The sequence below is a fragment of the Frankliniella occidentalis genome, unplaced genomic scaffold (genome assembly GCF_000697945.3).
Source record: "Frankliniella occidentalis isolate FOCC.00 unplaced genomic scaffold, Focc_3.1 Scaffold221, whole genome shotgun sequence".
Lineage (NCBI taxonomy): Eukaryota > Metazoa > Arthropoda > Insecta > Thysanoptera > Thripidae > Frankliniella > Frankliniella occidentalis.
The window spans coordinates 385176-395909 of NW_026267347.1; the positions used below are offsets into that span (position 1 = coordinate 385176).

The 10734-nt window shown below is 44.2% G+C and overlaps 1 non-coding gene and 1 pseudogene across 1 annotated transcript; both read right to left on the reverse strand.

The window, feature by feature from the left end:
• Positions 1–2872: 2872 nt before the first annotated feature.
• Positions 2873–2957, reverse strand: Trnal-caa (transfer RNA leucine (anticodon CAA)). Its single transcript has one exon. It is a non-coding gene; the product is annotated as a tRNA-Leu (tRNA).
• A 3253-nt stretch (positions 2958–6210) lies between these two features.
• On the reverse strand, positions 6211–7206 carry LOC127750614 (uncharacterized; annotated as a pseudogene).
• Positions 7207–10734: the final 3528 nt, after the last annotated feature.

Sequence of the window (10734 nt, forward strand, 5' to 3'; positions counted from 1 at the left end):
CCCCTCCCCTCCCAATCACAGTCATTAATCACATTCAGTAAAGAAAAAACCGATAAGAACCCACCCCATCCCCCTCCCCAATCACACCCAATAATCACACTTTAAAAATAACGAAAAACAGTCACAAAACTTTTAAAAAAGGTAAGCCATTAGGGCTTGGCCTCACACAAAGAAAGATGAAATAAAAGAAGCCACTAACGCTTGGGCCCCAGGCGGGCTCTCAGGGAATCCTGTAATAAAACAACCAGTATTAGTATCAGAATGCAAACACTCGTTTTAACACACAGAGGACATGATTATACTCACACTCATTTTGGAGGCCCTCAATTGTACTTCTTCTCTAGCCCTCTTGGTGGGGGGGAGTACAGGCTCGGCTGCCCCTGCTGCCAGTTGTTCTGGGGACCGCTTCTTTCCTTTCCCCCGTGACCCCCTCTTCTTGGGTTTTGGCGCCTGTGAACAAAACCAACAGAAAGATCAAACACACATCAGACGAAGCCAGGGCACGCTGCCCGCCCTCCGACACCTCTCCGACACGACGTGCGTCTCCACCACTTCGACGCGCTGCGCGACATGCCCGCCCTCTACCACCTCATCCTGCACGACGCTGTCCTCGAGCTTCGTCAGGCCGACGCGCTTCCCGCCCTCCACCACCTCATCCTGCACGACGGTGTCCTCGAAATGCTCTCCGCCCTCCCCCCCCCCACCTCATCTTGCACACAAGTGGCACGCTCAGCACCGCGAACCGCAGCATCTCCACGAGCACATCGGTCTACTTCAGGTTCAGCACCAGCGGCACCTGGAGGGACACGACCCGCAGCAGGAGCGACATCACCAGCGGCACCCGGAGGAGCTAGGACATGACCGGCACCTGGAGGGACACGACACCAGCTCTCCGCCCGGCCTCCCGTACGAGGCCAACGAGGAGCACAACAAAGGGACACAGCCGCGACGGACCTCTGCATCCACATGAACGACGGCGCCATCAGGAGACCCGGGGGGGAGCTAGAAAATACCTAAAAACAAGAATGCACATACTTACGGGCTAAAGGCCTCCTCGCTGACGTCGAGGACGGGGAGCGGCGACACACCGGGGGTGTCTATGCACACCAACGGGGGCAAGTCCTCGACGGCGGGCGGATGGAGCTGGAGCTGGAGGGGCGACGATGGCGGCCTCCGCGATGGGGACGAGGGGTGGAGGGCCCTCCCTCAACTCCACCAGCGCGTCGGCCGCGTCCAGGATCATCACTTCCGTAACATCCAAATCATGGAAAAATTCGCGCGCAGCGACGGCGCGCTCACGCAAACCCTCAATGGGGTTCAAAGATTCCTCCTGTAATAATAGGAAAGCCAGTGTCAAAACTCGCGATTGCTCGACTGATCACGCGAGCGCTCGTATGAGCCCAATGCGGCTGACCCCAACACAGCCGAAGTTCGATAAAGAGTCAGAATCCCAACGTTTTTTGAACACAAATTCGAACGCCCCAACTACACGCCCTCTGTTTCTCACGGTCCTGTCAGATCGGACGAGCCGAGCCGCCCCGAGCCGAGCCGGGCCGAGCGCGGAGCCGAGCCGAGCCGAGCGCAATCAGCTGATCGCGCGAACGCGCGCTCCAACCACCCGAGCGAAGAGCCGAGTGACACCCGAACACACACACACACACACACACACACACCCGACGTTCTAAGTAGCAACAATCTGAACCCCACGTTTTGAACACAAATTCGAACGCCCCGACTACCCTCCCTCTTTTTCTCACGGTCCTGCCGCGTTCCACCGACCGGGCGAACCAAGCCGAGCCGAGTGACACCCGAACACACACACACACGCACCCGACTTTCAAAATTTCAACGAAACTACCCTCTCAGCTGATCACGATGTTAAACTTGAACGAAGCTGCGTCCGGAGCCGAGCCGAGCCGAACGCCGAGCCGAGCCGAGCGCGGAGCCGAGCCGAGCCGAGCGCGAGCCGACCGGTATAGGGAATGACTCTTTGATCATTTTCACTCAAATTCACCTCAAATTTCACTCACAATCACCACAAATTTTCACACTTCTAGTCTAAAAAACACTCCCTACGCCCTCAGAAAACAGCAAGCCTCTACAGCCACACACACGACACAATCCGATTTTCACTCATTGAACTAATCTCATTCACATATTTCCCTATCACAACACTTGATGATTATATGTACTTACCAAAAGTCGATCCATCTCGGCAACCTCTCGGATTGTGACCCGGATCAACAGCACGTCGGGGTCATGGATCGGGCTGACGGACATGGTGAGACACGAGCACGAGATTCGTCTGTTGACGGCTGGAGATGAAGTGATGCGCAGCGCACGGCCGTGATCCCCGCCACGCCCCCGCTCGGCGCCGCCGCCTTTCCGAAAACCTTTTCGAAAAAGGTTCCGTCGACCAATTAGTGCGCGCGACAGTGGCGCCCCTCGTGGCCATTACCAAAAGGTAATATTCAAAAATCTTACCCACTCACGCGGCTTACGCGGCGGCGGACAGGCAGACGCTGGGCGGGTGGAAGGGGTAGCTACAGACGGCGCCCGCCCCGCCGGCCGGCCGGCTCCAGATGGCTCCGCTGCGCGCCAGCCCCACTGCGACGCGTCGGCCGCGTGGGCTGAGGCACTGTCCTCCATGCGGAGGGCGCGGGTTCGGAGCCCGTTCGATGCACATTCATACTTTTCTGTTTCACCTGCGGAAAAGACATGAGGCAGCAAGCACAAAGCAAAGACTACACTCCAAAGAAAATGTTTTAAAAAAATACTTACCTCTCGAGATGATCTTCATACGCGCCGCACAATACACTCCGCGGTGCTCAGCGGCGTCACTTACACACGGCGCGCGACCGGGCGCGGAAAATGTCAGGGGTGGGATTCGAACCCACGATCCCACAGGGGGGGACCTGCTCTTGAGGCAGGCGCCTTAACCACTCGGCCACCCTGACATACGATCTTCGATCACACATGCTCTACTTAAGTTAACACCTGATAAGATGCTCTGTTCATCCTCGATCACTTAGGCCCCTAGGTTAGGTTCGAGTTAAGCCCCCTGATAAGACAGGGCTAGGTACGGAGTTAGCCCCTGATAATACCAACATGGCCGACCGACTTACGCCCCTAGGTTAGGTACGAGTTACCACCTGTTAAGATCTAGGTGAGGTACGAGTACCCGGGCGACAAGGGACATGGGGCATACGTGACATGGGGGCATAAACATGGCGGCGGGGGACATGGGGGCATCTATACTACTAACGTGTGTATTAGTTTGTTACCTGCATACACGTTTGCCTAAAATTATTGCTCTCGGCGCTTCCACTTTTACCGCTAAGCACTTGTAATGTAGCTCTAACTTCTAACAATACGTGTTGTTAATAGTACAGAAATTTTGTGGATGAAGTTATGAAACGATATTGAAGTGGAATTGCACTAAAGTTTAAAAGTGAATAGACAGGTTTACACTATATAATGCGGTTTCAATCAGTGCTATAGTGTAGAACTGTCAACTGTCAAATAGCGAAATTGTTTCATGAGGATGTTTGAATTCTCAATCGTATTCCATTTCAGCCTTACTGTACTGCTTTATTGCTTACAACTTTTTACAAATCAGTCAATTCAATCAATAAAGCATATTGGTAAAGCAAAAAAGTCAAATAGTGCAGGAAACATTAACAACTTAGTACGTGGTCAGGAATATTCGATTGATTTTTATCGCCTCGAACGTGGGATGGCCAAAGTGAAATCAGCCGATGGTACAATGACAACACCAATCAAACTGTTGGCCTATTATGAGGACATAGGCCTAAAATGGGTTACGTACTTGCCATCCGAATTTGACAATAAGACCGTTGAAGAAGTAAGAGACTGGAATGAGGAAATCAAAAATAAGAAGAATAGCCATAGACTCGTGATGTACGGGATTGTAGGTAGTACCTTTCATGTTTGCGTTCTCAAGGGTGATGAAGGTAATAAAGCCTAAATAATTTTTTGATGTGCATTAGCAAAGTCTATTGTTTGGTTTTAATTTAACTTGAAATTCTTTCTCTTTTTTATCATAACAGAGGCCAACAACAAGACTTTGGAGGGCATGAAACTAATAGAAGATGTGCAAAGGGAAGATGCAACTACTCTAAAGAGGAAATCCTCTTCCTCTTTTGAAGAACCTGGTCCTTCTAAATTGCCGAAAGATAATTAGTATTATTGACTTGCTTTAGTTTATTTGTTTTTTTGTTATGAGCAGATCTCATAGTATAATTATGTTTTTTTTGTATAGTTTATAAATTATAATTGTTTTTTTTTTGTGTATAAAAAGTTGAAGTTTGACATGGAGTGAACTTGTACTTTGAATAAAGTATTTTTCTTGCATCTTGTTTTTCCGCCATTTATTCCTATTACACAACGTACATTTACGTATTTATTTTAACTTGTACACAACCTCTAGGCGGGGAAGTTATAAGTTTTAAGAATCGTGACTGTGCCCAAAATTTTAAACTGATTACAAAAATCCATAATATTGTAGTATTATGAGGTTTTATTAAACCTCTCATAGAAAACCATAACCTAAGCTGTCAAGCCAATCATAACATAGCAGACGACTGCAGTTGTTGGTCACGGCCTACTCGACTCTTACCCTTGGTGGCGCCACCTTCAAACCCAAACCTGACACTAACTCCTATTATTGTTTTACGATCAACACGTTATTGTGCACCGCAAGGCGCGGGATCTTGAATAAAAGCCGGCTGGAGCCCAGGGCTCTTCGCCACACTTCCACTTGACTTTGACTTGTAATCATTCAGACTTGGCTCGGCACAGCCAAGCGCCCAATACTACAATATGATTACTGATTCCCTGTATTGAGTTAGGTTTTGTTAGTTTAGGTTTGCTTCATTTTATTTTTAAAAGTTTGAACATAAATGTGATTAGTGATTTCCTGTATTGAGTTAGGTTTTGTTAGTTTACGTTTGCTCCATTTTATTTTTAAAAGTCCATAATTGTTCGTTTATGGAATTGCAATATGTTTTATTCACAATCACATGTCAAATTGTAATCGTACAATCAGATTTACTGATTTACAGCTTCATTGAGTATTACTTTTAATTGAAAAATTTAAAAAATGTAAGAAGAAAAAAATTAAAAAAAAATGTAAAAAGAAAAATTTTAAAAAAAATCGGCGAAGCCGATGTACGCAAATGGTACAGCCTAGTAATGTTAGAGACAAGTAAAGCCCTTTGATCAGCAACGCTGACACTCTCATAAGTTGGCCTCTAGCGCCAGCTAGCCTCTCCTAGGGACCACCGCGGGATTGTTTGAAAGCAGCGAGCGTCACAGCGCAAGGCAACAGAGCTTAGTCCAAGGCTCAGTCGGCTTGCAGTCTCGGTCGAGTGCAGTCGTGTTCGTCCGTGCCTGTATCGTTCGTGCTAGTACTAATAAATCCACTGATCCAGTGCCTCCTGTGTCTCCTTTACTCAGTCACTATCTGACGCTACAATATACTAAACAGAAATACATGACAATAGAGCATATGATTTTGAATTTCATGCATTGAAATATGTACCTGTTGATTGACTATTTCGTGCCAAATCCATGTTGAGAGCTACGTCATCAGGGGTTGCTTGGTGCTTGCTCAATGTATACTGAAGAAATGTCTGACGAAAAGAAGATAAATCGTAAAATGTTATGAAATATTAAATATTGAAAGCACAAATATGTTATAATGAAATCAAAAGTACCTGGTATTTTAGTTATTTGACTTGGCACAAAGGGCCCTGCTTTCAGGGAGGTATACGGGCAAAACCGCGACAGTGTTGTCTGTCCGTCACACTCATTTTTCTTAGTTTTTGTCACTTTTTTGTACTTTTTCCAGCATTGAGAAAATACTAAACGTAGCACTCTTATAGGTAATTCTCAGACGAACTTAGTGATATGTCGCGCTGCGCTCTGCAATGCCGTGTTCCTAATCTAGGGGCTTTCGAAAATGCGTGACGGACGGACGCCGAACGGAACTGACTTTTAGCGTGTTTGTGTGACTGTAGAAGGAAAAGTGTGTACATTATTATGTTGTAAATAACATCAAAAATTCTGGCTTCAAATTACCCTTAAAATGATGTGACTCTTAAATTTCTGATACAACGAGAAGGTATTCAAATACCACTAAAACTACAGCAAAAGTGATGTTTTTCCGCCGCGGTTTTGCCCATACCACTCAGCTGATGGAGGAGCAGTGGTCATCACTTTATGGAGAGTTTATTTTGATTGAAGGTCAACGGGTAAAAACTGAGTTGAGGAGATATTGTAATGTTAGACGACAGCCATTTGATGTTTACATGGAGCACCATTCCTTCCTACAGGGCAGCTACAAACTTCGTGCAGCATATCAACAATGTACTCGGAGTTTTGGTTCAAATTCTTGACTAGATACAAGTCTTCATGGGATGTTTTTTCACACCGGAGTGGAACTAATTTAGAAGGAAGGACAAAGTGCTTGGACTTCCAGTACTTCTCCTGACGGCCATTCAAAACCATAGCAAGTCTTCTTTGAACATAGGCTTCTAATCTAGTGGTGAAAAAATCAAAGAGTTGGGCCAGACTATAAGCCGTCAAACGCTGGAGGACTTGATCTTTCTCTTGCCTCACAGTGACTTCTGAGTAATTGTTAGTGCTGTTACCTCTAGTAAGCAGATCATTTCTGAAGGGAAGGGCCCATTCAGGAGCACTGTCATATAAATCCTTCAAAAGCCTTTTCAGCACAGAAGTTTTGCACATTAAATTGTGGGACAGTGAGAGCTCATATTTTCCCTAAAATTCATCTTCATTTAATTCATAATATACCTCTCTGAAAAGCATGTACACTTCAAGTTTGTCTTTGCCATCAACTTTGTGTTTGTTGTCCCATATTTACTTCCACGTGGCTTGTAAGACATGGAACAAGCACAGTAGAGGAAGAACTTCAGGGAATATCAACCAGAGTGCATTTCTTTCACTTGTCTGGTTATCAGCCATAATTATCTGAGGCCCCAGGATGCCTCTTCCTCCAAATGCCTCAGGGGGAACAATACTCATAAGCATCTTCAATCCTTCATATATAGCATTTTCTGACTCAGAGCTGGCTATTATGAGACCCTCTGGCAAAGTACCTGCAGCACTGTAAGCTGTATTATTTTGACGATCCATCACGCCACCAGAGTCTAAGAAAGCCATTTAACTGCTAGACTTCAGCTGGTGTACTCGTTTCATTAGTAGAGTGCAGAGAGCAACAACATTTTTTGTCTCTTCTATAACTTCTACGACGGCACATGTAGAGCCACATTCTTGATTGTAAACTTCCGCAGCAGCTTTTAGGGAAGCTAGCATACCTTCACCAGTTAGAGGGCCTTACGCTTTATTGTAATTATTTCTGTATAAGTTGTAGCACCATTAGAGACTGGGACAATACAGCCGAGCAGCCAAAACTTTAAAAAAATTATCACCGCTCTCCATTTTTAATTGCAACTGATGCGTATGCAAGGCTGCAGAGGGTGAGTGGCCATTACGGAAAAAGTCTGTACATATTTTCCTTACATCATCTGATGGTCGACGGTGCTTTAAGCTGTCAGCAGCTTTCAAGGGGTGATTGTGACAGCGATGGAGAACAATTTCAGTGGGATAACTCTTCAAAAGGGCATCTGAGCTTCTGTGGGGCATAAGCGGAATATTTTAAAATAACATAATACAGTACAGTCCTGATTTTGTTAATAAATTATTTAGATTACTAATAAACACATACCTGGCCATGTTAAAGTTCTTTACAGTTATCATCACAGAGGCAACAAATTCTGTTTGCTTCTTGTGAACACTCTTCTTGTCCTTTCGATATTGTGCCATGTTGTAGTTATGGCAACGATACCCTTTCTGCATCAAAAGAAAAAAAAGTACTTCCTCAAACGTTTCAAAAAATTTAAACCTAAAGCAGGCAAAATATACCTTGAAAATAATGCATTTGGTATTTTCAGAAAAATTGGGACGAACTCTCCAATCTGTGGAGGTGTTGGTAGTACAGTCTTTCAACCATTCGAAGGCCTCGACTTTGGATTTTATATTGGGTCTGACTTCTGCCATAAACATATAGCTTTCATCACCGTCTTGATTATGGTACACTTTTAATGGTTCCATTGAAGTTATGGGATAGGAATAGGTTGGTGGAAGCAGATCCTATCAGATGTGATTAAACAGGAAAATCAGAAATGTAGACTTGAAATAGTAAGGCAGATTACAAAGGCAGAATAAGTTACCTCAAGAATGTCTTTTAAATTGACAGGGCTTGTTTCAGTTGAAGATTTTGATACCCGTTGCTCCTTATCGCAGAATAAATACAAAAGCATATAAACATAAATCCTGGAATCAGTCAACATAATTTAATATGTATTACAGAACATACCTGTGGGACTAGATGAGCAGCGGCAGTGGCGTCTGGTAAGACCTAAAAAAAATAGATATTTGAAGTATAGCCTTTTATTAAAACTCAAAACAAGCGTACCTTTCTAGCAGCTTTCACTTACTTCGGTGCGTTGGGAAGGCACAGTGCCAATTTGTTTAGACCTTCTAGCCAGTGAAAGTGATCTATTTTTTTGAAGAGACAACGACTTCTGGCTGTTAGGAAGTTTTCATAGACTTGATGTTGCTGTTAGTAGTATTTGAAACCTGTCAGAAAATCAATAAATAGTGCACTGTACAAAAAATTTAAAAATTTGTGGATAAAAAAAACTGAAACAAATTGAAGGACTACGTGTGTACCTGTAAGGATGTTGCAGTGAAATTTTGTTGCACAGCTGTCTTGGGAAGGTTCTGGCCTTGGGATGTGTTGGTCACATCCTTCACAGAAAATGTTTTGTTCACTTCAGAATTCCAAAAGGAACAATATACCATTGACAGCAAAATGTAGGTAAAGAATAAAACATATAATTTTAAAGTATAATATTGTAGTATTATGGTAACATTAACCTAACCAGGTTACAGCAGAATACCCTCAGTCACGGCCACTAGTGATCACTATGGAGGCGACACCTACACTCAGACCCCTGAACCTTTAATTGTTTTACGATCGCCTTGTTCTTCTTGTTGTTATGCCAAACACTGAATAAATAGAGGCGCGAGCCTTCGACTCGTCGCCATTTACCACTCATGCGATCTGTTGTTCACATGATCTTGGCTCTCCCAAAACCCCCAATACTACAATATCAATTTTCTAGTAAAACAAACAAATCTGATAAGGTGTTTTGGCCTTCGTTAGGGAGATTCACAACGAAACATATTTTTGAGGATGTTTCACTATTCTGGGGTATGTTCTGACGTAAGTATGTGTTGGTTACATCCTTTAGAGGAAATTTGTTACTTACAACGTCAGAATTCTGAAAGAAACAAAATACCACAGTAGTGAACAGTAGAACAAAAGATATAATTACAATAAAGTGCAATTTCAATTTCTGCTTTTTTTTTTTTTTTTTTTTTTTTAAACACATGCAAGGACGTTTTGGCCACTACTACAAATTTGGAAGCTGGGGAAGAGTTCGTGATATCACTTACCGGAGCTTTGTTGGAAAGATTCTCGACAAAACGTTAATTCGATGGATAGTACTAGCGGTACAACCCGAATATCAGATGGATACTGCAAATTGTGATACCTGCAAGCCACTTTGCACACTTGTTCCTAACACCCAAATGTTTGATTTGGCCCGTAGCACCTATCTGAATTTTGTTGCGGGGGTAGTTTTTTCGGGGGCAGTATGAGAAGAAAAGTACCCCTATAAGTCGACGCCACTACTATTGAGCTACAGGCTTCATCCGGGAGTCAATCCCGACTAAATTGGACCCAAGGAACTCGAAAATGCAAGAAAAAATTTCTCCGGCCAGAACTACTACTAATTTTGGTCAATTTATGAGAAAATTTGCCCTAAATTAGTATATTTTGTAAATTAACAGTTCAGGTCATGCCGGGTATCGATTCTATGGTTTTGAAGATGTATAAACCTCTAGGGATGGTTGAAATGTCGGTGGGGTACTTTTTTCATGGCGCATGTAAAGTGGGGTGTAGTTAGGAGTCGTTATAAAATCACCCCCAAATTTCGATGATGACCACACCGACCCACATGCGTTGTGAGGGTGGATTCCGACTAAATCAGACCTGTGGAACTCGAAAATGCAACGGAAAAAGCTCTCCAGCAAAAATTAGAGCTGATTTTGGGTCATTTTAGTAGAAATTTTGTCGAAATTGGTCGATTTTGTGAGTTGATGCTTCTGGACGAGTTCAGTATCGATTCTATGGTTTTGATGGTGTACAAATCGCTGGGAATGTTTAAACTCATGGTGAGGTACCTTTTTCACGCTTTCGCTATCGTAGAGTTCATTTTTTCTCGACTTTTTCAAATAACATCTGAACACCGACGTTGGTAATACTGAGGTAAGGGCTTGATTTTCGAGTCGGAACCAAACATGTAGAACCTCCGGACGTGCCCCTAAATCGGATCAATGAGACCCACACTCCCTCGCTAAAGTGTACTAGCTATATGTAATCTAGGCCGGCGTGACCCAGTGCCGCACAATTAAATCTGAGCACGCCGAAAACCTGTTCTTAAACTGCACTTTCAAACCGTCTAGGCTACAAAAGCAATAGTCGTCTCTTTATAGGTGGTAACGACGCGTTTATACGGGCCCCGCCAACTTCACGACAGCGGGAACCATCGCAAATGTCAA